The 19,984-nt window shown below is 43.2% G+C and overlaps 1 protein-coding gene across 2 annotated transcripts in view; it reads left to right on the plus strand.

The window, feature by feature from the left end:
* Positions 1–12,336: 12,336 nt before the first annotated feature.
* Positions 12,337–19,984, plus strand: part of ARAF (A-Raf proto-oncogene, serine/threonine kinase) — a 62,907-nt gene continuing 55,259 nt past the window's right edge. Inside the window, exon 1 of one of the 2 annotated variants that reach the window (XM_089675155.1) lies at positions 12,337–12,487. The gene's annotated coding sequence lies outside the window, so the exon portion shown is untranslated. The remainder of the gene's footprint in view (positions 12,488–19,984) is intronic. The other variant, XM_089675154.1, reaches the window with a different exon arrangement.

Raw genomic sequence — 19,984 nt, forward strand, 5'->3', positions numbered from 1 at the left:
AGGGGAGGTAAAAGAAAGGACAAGGACTTGCCCTTTAAATGACACTTGACTTGTGTGTTGTCTCCTTTAATGCACTGGGAAAAGAGCAGCTTATAGGCAAATAAAGTGTTAAACTGGCAAATGGGCTTGGTGGCAAAAGGATAACTCTACTCTGAAATGCGGTGACCAATGGCAAAGGTGGTGGAAGTTCCTTTAAGAGAACAGGTCAATGGTTCAGGAAGCTCTAATGTGATATGGCCTGCAGAAGGCATGCACTAGGGTCAGCTCTAATGATTGGACTGTGCTGCAAATGTGTTCAACAGTAGCGGCTGTGAGAACTAGGCCACAACACATGTTAACGGAGTGCAATGTCCACAACTGTGTGCCAGTAAAGTAGCAGGTATAAGGATAATGTCAGTGCCCTCTTGCCTAACTGGTGTATGGGACTGTCTCACTCGATCAGTGGCTCACAGCTGGTCCTGGCTTTCTCTTTTTCGGTGAATGGGGGCCCCACGGATTCTCCAGCCTTACGTGCAGCCTTACGTTCAGTCACTGTGTGCCAAGTCACCTGCTGTCAGACTGTCTTGCTGAACAAGGTGGCAAGGTCAACGGCTTATCCCTGCTTCTCTCTCTAGCTCTGCGCCATGGTCCAGTTCTCCGGCAGTCAGCACCACTCTCTGCATATAGCAGCAAGACGAGACCTTCCCATGCCACTCCTGAAACAAAACTCTAAGTCAGACTAAGCACTGTTCAGCCATCCACAGGGAGCTTTGTATTCTATGAGGCAGAGAGGTAGGATGATGATATCACAAACTCTGCCTCAGCCAATCAGAGCAAGCTTTGTATTCATTCATACAATACAACCTCCTTGTGAATGGTTGAGCAGCACTCAGTTCGACTCAATTTTGTTCCGTTCCTTGACCACTTGCCCTCCAGAGGATTTAACCCCTTCCTGACCAGGCCATTTTTTGCGATACAGAGCTGCATTACTTTAACTGATAATTGCACGGTCATGCAATGCTGTACATAAATTAAATTTATGTCCTTTTTTCCCCACAAACAGAGTTTTCTTTCGGTGGTATTTGATCACCTGTGCGTTTTTAATTTTTTGCGCTATAAACAAAAAAAATGAAAATTTTGAAAAAAAACCCAATATTTTTGACTTTTTGCTATAAAACATAAGTTAAAAAATGTAAAAAATCAAACATCTTCATAAATTTAGGCCAAAATGTATTCTTCTACATGTCAATTGCTAAAAAAAAGTCCCAATAAGTGTAAATTAATTGGTTTACATGAAAGTTATAGTGTAAGGTAATCCTGGTGAGACGATTGGCGAATAGGAGTGCGCACAACAATGCACGATCACGCACACGCACGGTAAAGATTGGCACCAGACGGACTATTTAATAGGTGCCTCTGCCTGTGCTGAGTGCTGACTGGTCTTCAGCTGTTCCCCATTTCCTGCTCATTCCTGTGTGATTTCCTTGTTGCTGACCTGACTCTTGATTACTCTCCTGCTTGATACTTGTTCCTGACTTCGGCTCTGCTCCTGACTTTGGCTTGCTTATTATTTGGTACCTCGCTGTCTGCCTGTTGATGACCCTGGCTATTCCTATGACATTGCTCCTGTCTCCCATCCCAGCTTCCTGCCTTGCTCTGGTGCACACCTGGCGACCTACCATACCAGCTCTGCATATCACTACTGTTCCTGAATCAGAGGTTTATCAGTCTTCCAAAGTCTCCAGTTGCAAGAGCTGCAAACATCTCGTCATTTCAGTCACTAATCAGGTACTTGACAGTACCAGTCAGCCAGTGATGGAGTCTAAAAGGGAGGCCTCTGCAATGGGGGACATCTGTCAATCAATCTCTGCCTTGTCTTACATGGTGCAGAGTTTGCAAAGAAACCTTGAGCATATGGAAAACCAACTACCAACCAAGTCAGATGCCTCAACAGCCATGGGTCCCTCTGCAGTCTCAGACATAACTACCCAGACAGAGCTCAGCATGATTCATGGAACTTCTCCTCTACTGGAACCCCAGGTGCCAATACCTGAGTATTTCACGGTCAATTTCCTTTTTTTGCATTCTACTTGGAAGCACAGGCGATCTGTCCTCCAATGGACGAGACTTGTGCTGACATGCCCTTCTTGCACAACTCCTCTGCCAGAAGATCAGTGTATTTCTGTTTGTCTGCCTCCAGCTGACAAGCCCCCTGCAGTCTGAAAATTGGTCAGTCCTGATGTACTGACTTCCTATCTCATTACATGAGGCCCTAAAATGCCAGGACAGTACAATTACCTCCCAAATGACTCTTTTTTGGAAAGTATATTAGAAGGTATCTAGTAAGAAGCATGGTGAGTTTTTTTAAGTTGTAATTTTTTTTGTCGCAATTTTTTTGGGAAAATAAGACATTTTTTTCCCACAAAGTTGTAATTTTACAATTATTTCTCACACACAGCAAAGGCACACTTATAATTACACCCCAAAACACATTCTGCTATGTCTCCTGAGTATGGGGATACCACATGTGTGAGACTTTCACAGCCCAGAAGCATAGAGGGACCCAAAGTCCAAAGAGCGCCTTTGGGCTTTCAAGGAGCATAAGTTAATATAATTTCCAGACTTATCACATTTTTGGAGGCCCTGGAGCACCAGGACAGTGAAGACACCATTTTGGAACAAACACTCCAAGGTATTCTCTGAAAGGCATAGTGAGTCTTTTGAAAATGTAATTTTTATGCCAAATGTTTTTGAAAGATGCAGAAAATACACAAAGTTGTCAATTAATAAGATATTTCTAACAGACACACACTTCTAACAGACATATTTAGAATTACACCTCAGAAAACATTCTCTTCTACTCTTCCCGTGTATGGCGATACCACGTGAGATATTTTCACAGCCTAGGCACATGGAGGGGCCCAAAATTCAAGGAGCACATTCGGGCATTGCAGGGGGATTACTCCTCCAAATTCCTGACTGCCTATTACATTTTTGGAGGCCTTGGGGCACCAGGATATTGCAAACACCCACGAAATGACTCATTTTGAAAAACCTAGTTCTGGTCTGCTCTATTATGTAAAAAAAAACTGGATGCATTCCTGAATGCACAGAATATAACTCAATATTACAATTAATAGTTAATAACACCAGAGATTGTTGATTCAGAGAATATTAGATTGCCTTAGGCTATCAGGAAGGATTTTTTTCTCCTGATGGATCGAATTGGGGTTTGCTTTATAAGGATTTTTTGCTTTCCCTGGGATCAACTATTGGTGTGGGGTTTTATTTATAGACATCAAAGACGTTGTGTCTTTTTTCATCCTAAGTAAGTTTGTAGATATATTATGAAGCATCAAAACAAAGTACAGTAAGTACAACTCATTAAAAAAAAAGATGACCAATAAGACTGACATTCTCTTTGCAGAAAGAGAGAAAACAGTAAGAAAATTAAGATATCAAAGAGTCTTATAAAGTTGTTCTCTACTCTGCACATAAAAACTAAAAGGTTCACTTTACACCACACTCTTGCCATCTCAGTCCAAAGCCAAGAAACATATAATTTACTCCTGGTTATGGAGGAACACAAAACTAATGCTGAGTCTGAGCTACCTATTACCAGGACCTTGCACTCCTAATTGGCAATGCGCACAGCCCCGAATAATTTAAAAATAGCTCAACAAATAATTTTACAGTTATCACCACAACAAGAGGTGAGGGTATATATATTCCAAAACACTTGTTTTGGTGACAACTAAGTGAAATCCCACTTGATAAGATTTCTTCTTATGTTCTGTTGCATTTCCAGGACAGGGCGTGTAAGGAAATATTTCCAATCGAACACAGACAACAAAGACATAAATTGACAGACTACTCTATCCAAAACTCAAACAAAAATATTTATGCGATATTTTGACCTACCATTCCAGGTGGTCAATTATCTGTGGTGAGTGGGGCTCTGGAGGGGGAGCACTAAGCACAGAGAAGTACTATGGATAAGAAGATTTTATTATTGCATCACTTAAAATGTACACTCGACACGGATGAGGGTTTCTTGGGGATTTTTTTTGGAACTTTCTACTTTTGGAAGGTTTTATACATTTTCAAAATATTGGTACTTTAATATATATATATATTTTTTTTTTTTTACAAATTCACTGTGTATACAGGTTTATATGTTTTTTTAGCACTGTTGATGTATAAGCACCTTGTTTTACATAACGGGTCATCTAGGACTAATGCAGGCCATAGACGGGTCAAAAATTGGCCGATTTTTCTTTTAAAAAAAAACGAAACATCGGTCTTTGAAACGGCCGACATTACCAGCAACGGTTAAAAAAAATCGGCCGATTTTCATCCTGTCTACAGCCGGCAAAAAGTGTCCCTGCAGAGAGCTCCGCTATTTCTTTGACAGTTCCTTGACATTTATAGCGGTTGCAACACTGTATCTATTTGTATCCATTTAGGATACAGATGTTTTTATTCGGAAACAAATAGATACAATGTTGCAACCGCTATAAATGTCAAAGCACTGTCAAAGAAATAGCGGAGCTCTCTGCAGGGACACTTTTTGCCGGACTGGAATTCCTCTTCTTCTTCATCCTCTTCTTCTTCATCCTCTTCTTCATCTTCCTCTTCTTCTTCATCCTCTTCTTCTTCATCCTCTTCTTCATCCTCTTCTTCATCTTCATCTTCCTCTTCATCCTTTTCTTCTTCATCCTCCTTCTTCTTCTTCATCCTCTTCTTCTTCTTCCTCTTCTCCTTCATCCTCTTCTTCCTCATCCTCTTCTTCTCTTCCCCTTCTCCTTCTTCATCCTCTTCTTCTTCTTCATCCTCTTCTTCTTTCTTCTTCTTTTTGTCTTCCTCTTGCAGGTCACTGCTCATGCGCAGATTTTTTTATCGGTAAAAGATCGGCCGATTTGCCCATCATTGCCGCGAAAATCGGCCGATCGGCAAAATCGGCCGATTTTTTTCCAACTTTACCGATAAAAAAAATCTGCCAAAATACTGAAAAATGGCTGAACATTTAGCCCACTAACGATCTGAAAATCGGCCGATTTTATTTTCGGCCGAAAAATTGGCCGATTTTCGACCCATCTATGGCCTGTATTAGTCACTGAGAGGAGGGATACAATTGCCAGCCCTTGGTGTATTATAGCACATGCACATTTGTGGGGACTATTTGTGTATTAGGGAGTTCATTTATTTATTTATTCACAGTCGTTTTTAGGAGAGGCAGCGCAGCAATTTTATACTTACACTTACACATTTGTTCATCGGTACACCTTTGTGATTTTGCTAGCAGCAGCCAGTTTAATTGTTCAGTCCTCTGCGCAGGTTACACTCACATACTGGAGTATAATTACAAGCATTTCATAAGTGTCCAAGGCTTTTACTGACAATCACATTAAGTTAATGCAGAGTCAATATTTGCAGTGTTGACCCTTTTTTTTCAAGACCTCTGCAATTCGCCCTGGCATGTTATCAATCAACTTCTGGGTCACATCCTGACTGATGGCAGCCCATTCTTCCATAATCAATGCATGGAGTTTGTTAGAATTTGTGGGGTTTTTTTGTTCACTCGCCTCTTGAGGATTGACCACAAGTTCTCAATGGGATTAAGTTCTGGGGAATTTCCTGGCCATGGACCCAAAATTTCAATGTTTTGTTCCCCAAGGCACTTATTTATCACTTTTTCCTTATAGCAAGGTGCTCCACCATGCTGGAAAAGGCACTGTTCATCACCAAATTGTTCTTGGATGGTTGGAAGAAGTTGCTCTCGGAGAATGTACCATTCTTTATTCATGGCTGTGTTCTTAGGCAAAATTGTGAGTGAGCCGACTCCCTTGACTGTGAAGCAACCCCACACATGAATGGTCTCAGGATGCTTTACTGTTGGTGTGACACAGGACTGATGGTAGCGCGCAATTTTTTCTTCTCCAGACAAGGTTTTTACCAGATGTCCAAACAAGCGGAAAGGGGATTCCCAATGTTTTTCCTGGAAAGAAGTGCCTTCTTGCACCAAGCCATCCTCCAAAAGTCTTCACCTCACTGTGTATACTCTGCACTGGTAGTGCCCTTATCCAGCAGCTGAATCAACTTTTGGAGACAGTCCTGGTGTTTCCTGGACTTCCTTGGGCACCCCGAAGCCTTCTTCACAACTATTGAACCTCTCTCTTTGAAGTTCTTGATGATCCGATAAATGGTTGATTTAGGTCAATCTTAATAGCAGCAATGTCCTTGTCTGTGAATCCCTTTTTGTGCAAAACAATGATGACTGTACGTGTTTCCTTGCAGGTAACCATGGTTAACAGAGGAAGAACAATGATTTCAAGCACCACCCTCTTTTTAAAACTTCCAGTCTGTTATTCTTACTCAATCACCATGACAGGGTTATCTTCAGCCTTTGCTCTCATCAACACTGACACCTATGTTAAGGAGAGATTCACTGACATATCAGCTGGTCCTTTTGTGGCAAAGCTGAAATGCAGTAGAAATGTTTTTTTTTCGGGATTAAGTTCATTTTCATGGCAATGAAGGACTTTGCAATTAATTGCAATTTATCTGATCACTCTTTATAACATTCTGGAGTATATGCAAATTGCCATCATAAAAATTGAAGCAGCAGACTTTCTGAGAATGAATATTTGTGTCATTCTCAGCCATTTTGGCCAGGGCTGTATACTGGAATTTACACAGCTATGATGCCACTGGTAATGGCAGTGATCAGAGACTTACTGTGATAGTGTGGCGGGAAATCAGGTGCTAACAGACCCTCACTGGGAGGTACACTAACTGACACTGACATCACCAGTGACACATACTGTAATCAAATACAATACTGTACACTGTATTAATGACACAGGCTGGAAAAGGGTTAACATCAAGGTACAATCAATGGGTTAACTGTGTGCCCAAGAAGTGTAATGTGTGCTGCTTTTACTCATAGATCTGGCTGTTTTTTTCTCCCTGCTTTGAGTGACCCCCATGAGAAGTATGGTCAAAAGATCTCTAGCCATACTTCTGTTTTAAAACTGACTGCTAGCATAGGCAAATATTGTCTAAATATTGTCATGTGTATTCCTACTTGAATCTCGATGTGTTTTGTGTAATTATTCCAGATCTGAGCTGTAATCCAGTGTGAATATCTACCTCTGTGTAGGAGCTTCCTGTAATAAAGACCTATCACTGCTGCCCTCTCTCCTTGTGCAGGTGACTGGTCTTGTATGCACCCCCTTCACTTTTTTCTTTAGGTAGCCTGTAGTGGGTGGAGCCTGCTGGCCCCTCGCACAGCTCTGCTTTCTGCACACGCTATGTACAGCACACTGATGGTGTCACTGATATATTTACAAGGTAATATCTGAGTTTTTAAAGGCATTTGGTGCACACAATGTGGATTTATAACCTTTGTGGCTATTGAGAAATAGATTTAAAAGAAAGGTTTTGTGCCAGGAGTTCAGCTTTAAAATTCCCACCTTGCAGGAGTGCATTAGGTGCACATCATATCCAGCCTCAGTCATATTATCATGATTATGATGAGTGCTCTCCCTAGGTAACCTACAACCAGTGCAGGGACAAGGTCATCTAGAGCCCAGAGCGAACATGCCAAACTGTGCCCCCCCCAATCAAGATGTATGAGCACGTATCAGCAAAAATCTCCTCCCCACCAAAACAAATTGAGCACTAATCTGCATGCCGAGCATAAATTTCCCCTCCTTCCAGTACAAATCCACCCCTGCTGAAATCCCTTCTCCCAGCAAAATTGTCCCCCAACCCCCCCAGCTCAAATCCTCTCTCTCCCCATGTGCCACCATCACACATCCCTCCCCCCCCCCAAAAAAAAAGTCCCCTTCATAGCACAAATCCTCTGCCCTTCAAATTTCCCTCCTAGCACAAATCCTCTTCCCCCTAAAACAAATTGAGCATTAATCTGCATGCCGAGCACAAATTTCCCCTCCTCCCAGTATAAATCTGCCCCTGCTGAAATCCCTCTACCAGTAAAACTCTTTGTTCCCCATCGCCCCAGCTCAAATCCTCTCCTTATGTGCCCCCATCATACATGCCCCGCCCAAAAAAGTCCCCTTCCTAGCACAAATCCTCTGCCCTTCCAATTTCCCCTCCTAGCACAAATCCTCTTCCCCCCACTCCAAAGCACCCCTACCAGCCCAAATTCCCCTCAACAAATCTTCCATCCTAGCACATATCCCCCTCTTATTATAAATCATCCCCCCCCACCATATTACCTTTTCTAGCACACAACCCCCACAAATGACCCCTCCTATAATAATTCTTACTCCCTAACCCCCCCTTCCTACAAAATCCCCCTCCCCCCAATCTCTTTGTGGTGCACCTGCACTTCACAGTGCCCAGGGCAGCTGCCCCTCCTGCTTACCCCTTGTCCCAGCCCCGCCTAAAACCTAGGCAGCTAAATCACATGGTCTCTAGTTCCCAGGTGATTGTAGGGGTTTCACAGCATTAGAGCATGCTGGTAGTAGGAAGAAGACATAGCCTGCACATGTTAAAGGCCAGCTCCTTGTACACATATCATTGCAGACTATACACAGAGGAAAGGTTTTCAACATTATGGGCAGCACAGTGGCTAAATGGTTAGCACTTCCACCTGCCAGTACTAGGGTCATTGGTTCGAATCCCGACCACGGCACAACCTGCCTGGAGTTTGCATGTTCTCCCTGTGCCTGTGTGGGTTTCCAGCGGGTACTCCGGTTTCCTCCCACACTCCAAAGACATGCAGGTAGGTTAATTGGATCATGTCTAAATTGTCCCTAGTATGTGTATGTATGACAGTAAGTTAGGGACCTTAGATTGTACACTCCTTGAGGGTCAGGGACTGATGTGAATGTACAATATATATGTAAAAGAGCTGCATAAATTGACAGCGCTATATAAGTACCTGATATAAATAAAAAATAACATATGAACACATTCTACCTCCATGGTTCCCTTTAGGCCTCATGCATACCGGACATTATAAAAACGCCAGTAGTATCAGCTGCAGAATGCTGCATTAACCACTTGCCCTCCACAGGATTTACCCCCCTTCCTGACCAGGCCATTTTTTGTGCTATGGCGCTGTGTTACTTTAACTAACAATTGCGTGGTCATGCAATGCTTCACCCAAGTGAAATTTACATCCTTTTTTCCCACAAATTGAACTTTCTTTTGGTGGTATGTGATTGCCTGTGCATTTTTAATTTTTTCGCTATGAAAAAAAAAGACCGACAATTTTGAGAAAAAAAACAATGTTTGACTTTTTGCTATTAAACATGTCCAGTAAAAAATAAAAAAAAAATCAAATTTCAGCAAAAATTTAGACCAAAATGTATTCTGCGATGTCTGCTAAAAAAAAAATCCCAAAATGTGTAAATTAATTGGTATAGATACTGGAATTTTTTTTTTTACTAGTAATGGCGGCGATCAGTGACTTATAGCGGGACTGAAGAGGGCATTCTGACACTGAGGGGAACTGACTTGGTGTCACTGACATCCCCAGTGACGACAAAAACAAAAAAAGTTAAAATATTAATGGTTAATAAAGTAGAAATGAACGAAAAAAAAGCAGCAGTAAAATAAAAATTGGATGGATAAGGAGAATAAGAAGTTAATTAGGGGTGATTAGAATAAACTAAGGGATAATAAGGGGTTAAACATTTACTAACAAAAAGCCAAAACAACTTTATTTGTCAGGTTGCTTTACCTGACATTATCTGCAGATGGAAGGTTATCCCTTTCATCTGCAGATGAATGAACAGAATGATACATAAGTAACAATAAAGGTAACAATATGTTACATTGTATCTTTCTGTAGCTTCTGAGAAAGTGTTATTTATAAACTCTACCAGACTGCTTTTTTTTGTTTGCCAGCTGGAGCTGACCACCTTCTCTGTGTACACAGATTAACCACTTGCCCTCCAGAGGATTTACCCCCCTTCCTGAGCAGGCCATTTTTTGCATTACAGCACTGCGCTACTATAACTGACAATTGCGCGGTCATGCAACACTGCACCCAAATGAAATTTATGTCCTTTTTTTCTCCCGGATAGAGATTTCTTTCGGTGGTATTTGATCACCTCTGCATTTTTTATTTTTTGCGCTATAAAAAAAGACCATCAATTTTGAGGAAAAAAACAATATTTTTGACTTTTTGCTATTAAACATGTTCAGTAAAAAAATTTAAAAAATCTAATTTCATAAATTTAGGCCAAAATGTATTCTGCTCCATGTCTTTGCTAAAAAATTTCCCAATAATGTAAATTAATTGGTTTATGTAAAAGTTATAGCATTTACAAATGGCGGTATATATACAGGGATTTTTTTTATTTTTACTAGTAATGGCAGCGATCAGCGACTTATAGCGGGACTGCGGCGGGCATTCTGACACTGGGGGGGAACTGACTTGGTGTCACTGACATCTCCAGTGACACCAATACAGTGATCAGTGCTAATAAAAAGCACTGACTGTACTAATGGCACTGGGCAGGAAAGGGTTAACATCTGGGGTGATCAAAGGGTTATCTGTGTGCTGGGAGTGTTTTACTAGGGGCTGTGTGTGTGCTTCACTGTAATCACACCGCTCCATAGCCATCCACAGCAGTGTACAGGAGCCGAAAGGGAGGAGGACTGTTAGCAAACAAAGCAGTCCTCCTCCCCATCGGAGATGCTTGGTAATCACCAGGTGCCAGTGGTTAATCACTGCCAAGGACCCGGTGATTGACAGCTGTGAATGGCAGCGCGGGTAGGGCGCATGTGTAGTTCATGCGCACCCCCTACCTGGAAATATAGAATCAGGTATACTGTATATACACAGGTGATGTTTCACATCCCTGCTGCCTTGAAGCAGTAGATCTGCTATAAGTCGGTCAGAATGTGGTTAAAAACACAAGTTTTATTGCGTTTTTAAGCATCTTTGCATTAGCTTTTTTCAGTGTTTTTTTTTTTTTAGCATTTTTCAGCATTTGTGGGTTTTAGCATTTTTTTTAAGCAAAACTATACTCCCACAAAAGCTTGAAGCTTAAAAACACTCAAACACTGGATAGATGCGTTTTTTTAATGTTTTTAACCCCCTCCCGTCCGGCCGTTGTATGTAAACAGCCAGACGGTGGCAGTGCAGGGGCGGGTGGCCGTTTATAAGCAGGCTCCCCGCCCCCTGCTTGTGTGCGCTGCCTGGGAGCATGCAGCGCCGCGATCCAGTGCCCGCTGTGTCCTCCGGACACAATGGAACACCAATCGTCATACGGGACCTCTGTGCGAGGCCCCGATCATGTGATCACTGATTGGTAAATCAGTGATCACATGCAGAGTAGTAAGCAAGATGTCACTTCTGACTAGGGGCGGACTGACCATTTGGAAACTTGGGCACTACCCGAGGGCCCGGGGTCAGTAGGGGGCCCCATGAGATGCCTCTAGTACCTTTTTCATAGGCTTTTTTGAGTTTGGGTAAGGACACAGGGGCCCATGATCCCCTATTGCCCGGGGGTCCCAGTGAGATGCCCCTGGTACCTTTTTCATAGGCTTTTTTGAGTTTGGGTAAGGACACAGGGGCCCCATGATCCCCTATTGCACAGGAACCCCAGTAAGGGGCCCCCTGAGATGCCCCTGGTACATTTTTCATAGGCATTTTTGAGTTTGGGCAAGGACACAGGGACACCATGATCCCCTATTGCCCTGGGGCCCCAGTAAGGGGCCCCATGAGATGTCCCTGGTACCTTTTTCATAGGCTTTTTTGAGTTTGGGCAAGGACACAGTGGCCCCATGATCCCCTATTGCTCGGGGGCCCCATGAGATGCTCCTGGTACCTTTTTCATAGGCTTTTTTTTATTTTGGGCAAGGACACAGGGGCCCCATGATCCCCTATTGCCCAGGGGCCCCATGAGTTGTCAGTCCACACGAGGGCTGAAACCAGGGGCAGACTGACCATTTGGAAACTCGGGCACTGCCCGAGGGCCCGGGGTCAGTAGGGGGCCCCATGAGATGCCCCTGGTACCTTTTTCATAGGCTTTTTTCAGTTTGGGCAAGGACACAGTGGCCCCATGATCCCCTATTGCAGGGGGCCCCATGAGTTGTCAGTCCGCCCCTGGTCCAGGGTGACCTAGAGCTCAGACCAGCAGCTGCCTAAACCCCCGACTCCGCCTGACACACCATACTGCACAGCGAGGCCTGCAACGTCCCAACGTATGCGAGTACATTGTGGTACACAGGGCGGAGCGCAGCCCGGAAAGGAACTCCTCCTCTTCGCACTGCTGGGCGGAGACATTCCAGCACCTTCAGGTTCTCTTGGCTGATGTCACCGGCATCCTCGCTCCGCCCTTGCCTTACGTCACTGCCGCCCTCTCCCTTCTCCACAGAGAGAGGGGCTGGGCGCCGCTACTGCTGACTGAAGCTTCTGGCGGCCAATGGTGTGGCAGAGGAGCCGCCTGTGCCGGAGAACTGGGCGCAGGAGGGGGCGGGGACTTTCTGCTTGTGACATGGCGGCGGCTGCTGATAGTACCGGGTGAGTGAGAGCTCGGGCCCTGAGTGACGTCACTGTTACCCAGGAGCTGTGAAGTGGGGAGGGCAGGCACGGTGTACCGGGAGGTGGGGGGATGGGTTTGTATGCGCTGTCAGTGCTGCGCCCTGTAATCAGCGCTGTTACAGAATGAGCTGGGAGCGCTGGACTAACTTCTCATAACACTGGGGGGAGGGGGCTGTGTGCACTGTCCTCGGGGGGGTATGTCTGCACGGCTGCTGGCCTCTCTATATACAGTATATATATATATATTTATGTGTGTTTTTTATATATATAGATATATCTATATATATGTATTATATATAGATATATATTTTTGAAAAGCAGCCCCAGCTGGTCATGTTTTCAGGATTCCCCTGAGCCGGAATGGCTGGAGTCATGATTAACCCCTTAAAGAGAGCTCTAATGCCTTGTCCATGGCTGCACTGTCATGTGATCGCTATGATTGGCTATCAGTGGTCACATGGTTGGGGGCTCATACCACTGACCCCTGATTACCCACTTTGTTTTCAATATATTCTACCTCCATGGTTCCCTTTAGGCCTCATGCACACTGCACATTATAAAAATTCCAGTAGCATTAGCTGCAGAATGCTGCGTTAACCACTTACCCTCCTGAGGATTTACCCCCCCCCCCCCTCCTGACCAGGCCATTTTTTGCGTTACGGCACTGCGTTACTTTAACTGACAATTGTGCGGTCATGCAACGCTGCACCCAAATTACATTTATGTTGTCCTTTTCCCACAAATAGAGCTTTCTGTTGGTGGTATTTGATCACCTCTGCGTTTTAGTTTGTGTGCTATGAAAAAACAATATTTTTGACTTTTTTTGCTATAAAACATATCCAGTAAAAAAATTTTAAAAATCCAATTTCTTGAAAAATGTAGGCCAAAATGTTTTCTGCTACATGTCTAAAAAAAAAAAGAAAAGAAAACCCCAATATGTGTAAGTTAATTGGTTTACGTGAAAGTTATAACCAGGGGTGTATTTACCACAAGGCAAACAAGGCACTTGCCTAGGGCAGCATTTTTCAAGGGGGCAGCACCTCCCCCCAGAAGAAGGGACACGCGTGCCATGGGAACCAGGTGGGATCCAAGAGAGGCTGCGGGCTGCTTGATGGTGTATGTAGAGCCTGACTCCCATTCCCAGTGATGTCCGGAGCTTTGAAGATGAGTGTCTTTCTCTCTATGGCGGGGGGGTAGTGGAAGGCTTTCCCGAGTGGGGGGCAGGGGTGTTGTTGGTCAATGTCAGACTCTCTCCGCAGGAGGGGAAAGGGGGGTTGGTGTTGGTTGGTGTCTATTGGGGCAAACAATTTTTGTGTTGCCTAGGGCAGCACAAAACCTAAATACACCACTGGGTATAACATCTACAAATGGCAGTATATATACTGGGATTTTTTTTTTTTATATTAGTAATGGCGGCGATCAGTGACTTACACGGGGGGGGGGGGAGGAGCTGACTAACTGCCACTGGCATCCCCACTGACACTAATATTGTGATCACTACTAATAAAAAGCACTGACACTGTATTAATGACACTGGGTAGGAAGTGGTTAACATCTGGGGCAATCAAAGGGTTAACAGTCTGCTGTGCAGAGAAATACACAGCAGTATGTCCTTGCTGACAGGAGAGAGTTTACTCACAGGTCTCTCCCCTGTCAGCTTTGACCTACGATTGCCAAGTTCCGGTGGGGGAATCTCCATCCGTGACTCGGTGATTGACATCCCTAGCCGCCAATGGTGGCGTGGGTAAGGCGGCGCCCCCTACCCGTAAATGCAAATCACGTGTATGTATATGTGATTTTGCGCAGCCCTGCCGCCCTGTAGCAGTAGTTGTACTATAGGGCGGTGGGAAAGCGGTTAAAAGCCCAGAGATGTCAGAGCACGCGCGCGGGGGGGGTGCACACTCTCAATACAAAACATCAGGCCGCCATGGATGCATATGTACACTGGAGCCACCTTTTAGATCCTGCACATACTGGTGCCTTGTAAAACATATGTGTTTTTACCATTTTAAAATTTTAATGCAATGCATATATGTTTTGCATGCATTTTGATCCATGGTCACTTAGGAAAAAAAAATTGAATTTCACAAAAAAAAGGCATACTGTGTTTTTTTTACATTTCCATTGGCTATAATGGAAGGTGTGTTTTTCAAACAGAGCACAAAGATACAGAAATCTGGAATTTCTAGAGTCCTTTCACACTGATGCGCTACAATGCACTTGTCTGGTGTGACAAAAGCCAGTGAAAACTATTCCACTTTCTGTTCTATGTAACTGTTCACATCACTGTGCTTGGGGGTGCGCTGCATTTTGAAAAGCCCTGTAAGTCATGGGGAACGCATCAAAAGTGCAGTGTGTCAGCGGTTTTGGTGTGGTTTTTTTTTTTTTGTCACTTGTCCATTTTTCACAGCTGCATGCTGGGAGTCAGGAAACCAGAAATGCAATAATAGTGTGTTAAAAGCGTAATATGCATAATGTTTTTTTAAAGGCTCCAATGTGAAAGGGCTCTTAAAAATGCAGAGATGTGAACAGATAGAATTTAAAGAGAACTATTTTCATAGATGAAACACATTTTTAGAAGAGTGAGGAAGCCTTGGAACGCCTTACAATGTTTTTATTGCTGTCTGCATTTCCTTTCTGTGACATTGTGCACCACTATTTATTGTACAGGTGTCACACAGACAGGAATTGAGAGGAGACATGTCAACAGTGGGGTCTCAGAGATAAAACTCTAGTAAGGCTTCACTGTTCTCTCCATAAATGTTGGTTGAAAGCGGAGGGGAGTCGTGAATACATGACCTGCTTGGGATTCTTGAAGAATGAAGTTATGAAACCCTGATATACAGGTTTGTGTATATCAGACTTCATGTATGTCCCATTCTGGTGGGTAGAAAATGTTCCTCTCTTGGTCATCTCTCCGTCTCTTCCATTACCTGAGCTCATTGTATGATTTGTTGGAGTTTCTTAAGGTGCTCCCCGTGGTAGGAGCAGTGTGGGAACTGCCATAGCTGGACTCCGCTTTTACCACTGCAAGGTGACAGATCTGCTGACGTCAGTGCATTGTATCACTGAGCCAGAACAACTCTGCATACTTCCTCCAGATCTGGCTCAGGGTATAGAAGCTAAAGCAGCCTTTCTCAATCTTTTCAACAGGGTGGAAGCCTTGAAATAATTTTTAGATTTTAGAGAATCCCTGCTGATACTTGTTATATCTACAGATCTTGGGACATTAGAGTTAACATTATTTGTGGATATAAGTGTGCATTAAAGAATAAGAAATGGAGTGTACTTGGCACATTTGACACGCAGAAATGCTCTATAAGAGAAAATTATTTGCAATGATAATCATGAAATTAAACAAAATACTCAGTATTGGGACACAGGCTGTGGAAATTGCAGTGTTTTCTCACATACAGTGAAGGAAATAAGTATTTGATCCCCTGCTGATTTTGAATGTTTGCCCACTCACAAAGAAATGATCAGTCTAAAAATCGAATGGTAGGTGTATTGTAACACTGAGATACAGAATAGCAACAAAAAATTCAAAAGAAATGCACGTCTAACAAATTATGCACTGATTTGCATGTTCATGAGGGAAATAAGTATTTGATCCCCTATCATTTAGCAAGATTTCTGGCTACCGGGTGTCTTTCATACAGGTAACAAGCTGAGATTAGAAGCAGTCTCTTAAAGGGAGTGCTGCTAATCTCATTTTGTTACCTGTATAAAAGACACCTGTCCACAGGAGCAATCAAACAATCAGATTCAAAACTCTCCACCTTGGCAAAGACCAAAGAGCTGTCCAAGGATGTCAGGGACAAGATTGTAGACCTACACAAGGCTGAACTGGGCTACAAAACTATCGTCAAGCAGCTTGGTGAGAAGGTGACAACAGTTGGTGCAATCATTCGCAAATGGAAGAAACACAAAACAACTGTCAGTCTGCCTAGGTCTGGTGCACCATGCAAGATCTCACCTTGTGGAGCGTCAATGATCATGAGAACAGTGAGGAATCAACCCAGAGCTACGCGTGAAGATCTTGTCAATGTTCTCCAGGCAGCTGAGACCACAGTCACCAAGAAAACAATCGGTAACACACTACGCCGACAAGGATTGAAATCCTGCAGTGCCTGAAAGGTCCCTCTGCTCAAGAAAACACATGTCCTGGCCCATATGAAGTTTGCCACTGAACATCTGAATGATGCAGAGGAGGACTGGTTGAAAGTGTTGAGGTTAGATGAGACCAAAATCGAGCTCTTTAGCATCAACTCAACTCACCGTGTTTGGAGGAGGAGGAATGCTGCCTATGACCCCAAGAATACCATCCCAACTGTCAAACATGGTGGTGGAAACATTCTGCTTTGTGTGTGTTTTTCAGCTAAGGGGACAGGACAACTGCACCGCATCAAAGGGACGATGGACGGGGCAATGTACCGTCAAACCTTGGGTGAGAACCTTCTTCCCTTAGCCAGCATTGAAAATGGGTCGTGGATGGGTGTTCCAGCATGACAATGACACAAAACACACAGCCAAGGCAACAAAGGAGTGGCTCAAGAAAAAGCACATTAATGTCCTGGAGTGCAAGGGCTGGGACAGTGATAATAATGGGGGATTTTAGCTACCCGGAAATTGACTGGAGTAATGGTACTGCAGGAACAGTTAAAGGGCAAAAATTTGTAAACCTACTACAGGACAATTTTATGGTACAGTTCATAGAGGCCCCTACTAGGAATGATGCTATGCTGGACCTGGTAATCTCAAACCATGCAGAGCTTATTATGAATGTCCATATAAAAGAAGATTTGGGTAGCAGTGACCATAACATGATTTCATTTATTGTTAGCTGTAAACAGCAAGCACATACGGGAAAAATAAAAATGCTCAATTTCAAGAGAGGTAATTTTCCAAGGCTGAAAGCTGCTCTCCAACACTTAGACTGGGAGGGAATATTGGCATTGATGAACACAACACAGAAATGGGAGTTCTTCAAAAAGCCTGTATATGAACACACTGCAAAATATATTCCCATGGGCAACAAGTTTAAAAGGCTAAAAATCAAACCTATGTGGCTTACGGCCAAAGTTAAAAAGGCTATAGATAATAAGAAAAGAGCTTTTAGTCAATATAAATATGAACGAACACTATCATTGTTTAAACATTACAAAGAATATCACAAAATATGTAAAAAGGAAATAAAGGCAGCAAAAATTTAAAACGAAAGACCGTTTGCAAAAGATAGCAGGACATCCCCAAAAATTCTTCAGATATATTAATAGTAAAAAGGTCAGGACCGAGCATGTAGGCCCTTTACTAAATAATCTAGAGTGGGTGACTGGGGATAAAGAGAAGGCAAATTTGATAAATACCTTCTTCAGCTCTGTGTATACAAAGGAGCATGGGGGAGCTCTTGTCCATAATGGCCATGGTATTGACACAGCTCCAGATGATCCACATTGCCTCACAATTGATATTATCAAAAATATTTAGAATAAAGGTGAATGAAGCACCTGGACCGGATGGCATACACCCACGAGTCCTTAAAGAATTGAGCTCTGTCATTTCAAAGCCATGGTTTCTAATTTTTAGGGACTCCATAATGACTGGCATAGTACTACTGGATTGGCATAAGGCCAATGTGGTGCCAATATTTAAAAAGGGGTCAAAATCTATTCCAAGTAATTACAGACCTGTTACTTTAACTTCTATAGATGGGAAGATACTGGAGAGTTTAATAAAAGACCACATAGATGGGTTATTGCTGTAAAAAAATATTTTAAGCAACAGCCAGCATAGATTCATGAAAGACAAAAGTTGTCAAACAAATCTGATTTCTTTTTATGAGGAGGTGAGCAAAACCTTGGACTGAGGGGTGGCGGTGGATGTGGTATACTTGGACAGAGGAGTGGCGGTGGACGTGGTATACTTGGACAGAGGGGTGGCGGTGGACGTGGTATACTTGGACAGAGGAGTGGCGGTGGACGTGGTATACTTGGACAGAGGGGTGGCGGTGGACGTGGTATACTTGGATTTTGCAAAAGCGTTTGACACAGTTCCCCACACATGGCTAATGTGTAAGGTAAAGTCTACAGGCTTGGAAAAATCCGTATGTAAATGGATAGAAAACTGGCTAAAAGATTGTATTCAAAAGAGTAGTGGTTAATGATTCATACTCTGAATGGTCTGGGGTCATCAGTGGCGTACCCCAGGGTTCAGTGTTGGGACCCTTACTTTTTAATATATTTATAAACGATATAGGGTCTGGGATTAAAAATCCCATTTCAGTCTTTGCAGATAACACCAAGCTGTGCAGTGGAATAACGTCCTTACAGGATGTCTCCAATTTACAAGCCGACCTCAATGCACTGATTAATTGGGCAACTATGTGGCAAATGAGGTTTAATGCTGATAAATGTAACGTTATCCACTTGGGGGCTAAGAATATGCATGCATCATACATACTAGGGGGGGTACAACTGGGGGAATCAATGGTGGTGAAGGATCTGGGAGTTCTGGTAGATCACAAGCTTAATAATGGCATGCAATGCCAAGCTGCGGTTTCTAAAGCGAGCAAAATCCTCTCTTGTATTAAAAGAGGTATAGACTCCAGAGAGAGAGATGAGATATATTACTCCTGTACAAATAATTACTAAGACCTCATCTAGAATATGCAGTTCAGTTTTGAGAAACAATTCACAAGAAGAACATTGGGGAACTGGAGAAAGTACAGTCAAGGGCAACCAAACTGATAAGAGGTATGGAGGAGATCAGCTATGAGGAAAGATTAGAGGAAATGAATTTATTCTCTCTTGAGAAGAGGAGATTAAGGGGGGATATGATCAACATGTATAAATACATCAGTGGTTCATATAGTGAACTTGGTGTAGAGCTATTCACCCTGAGGTCATCACAGAGGACAAGGGGGCACTCTTTACGTCTGGAGGAAAAGAAATGTAATCTCCAAATACGGAAAGGTTTCTTCACAGTGAGAGCTGTGAAAATGTGGAATAGACTCCCTCAAGAGTTGGTTCTGGCCAGCTCGGTGGATTGCTTCAAAAAAGGCCTGAATTCTTTCTTGGATACACAGAATATAACTGGATACTAACATTTATAGGTAAAGTTGATCCAGGGAATATCCGATTGCCTCTCGGGGGATCAGGAAGGAATTTTTTTCCAGCAGGTGCGAATTGAATCGTGCTTTGCTGGATTTTTGTGTCTTCCTCTGGATCAACTGTGGGTATAGGATTGTAACTTTTTTTTTTTTTTTTTTTATGGTTGAACTGGATGGACTTTTGTCTTTTTTTCAGCCAGATGAACTATGTAACTATGAGGGAAAACAGAGTGGCCTAGCCAATCTCCAGACCTTAATCTGATTAAAAATCTGTGGAGGGAGCTGAAAGTTCGAGTTGCCAAACGTCAGCCACCAAAAAATGACTTGGAGAGGATCTCCCAAGAAAATCCCTTCTGAGATGTGTGCAA

This window comes from Staurois parvus, unplaced genomic scaffold (assembly GCF_062004578.1).
Source record: "Staurois parvus isolate SC_StPar_1 unplaced genomic scaffold, SC_StPar_1.0 ptg000154l, whole genome shotgun sequence".
Classification (NCBI taxonomy): domain Eukaryota; kingdom Metazoa; phylum Chordata; class Amphibia; order Anura; family Ranidae; genus Staurois; species Staurois parvus.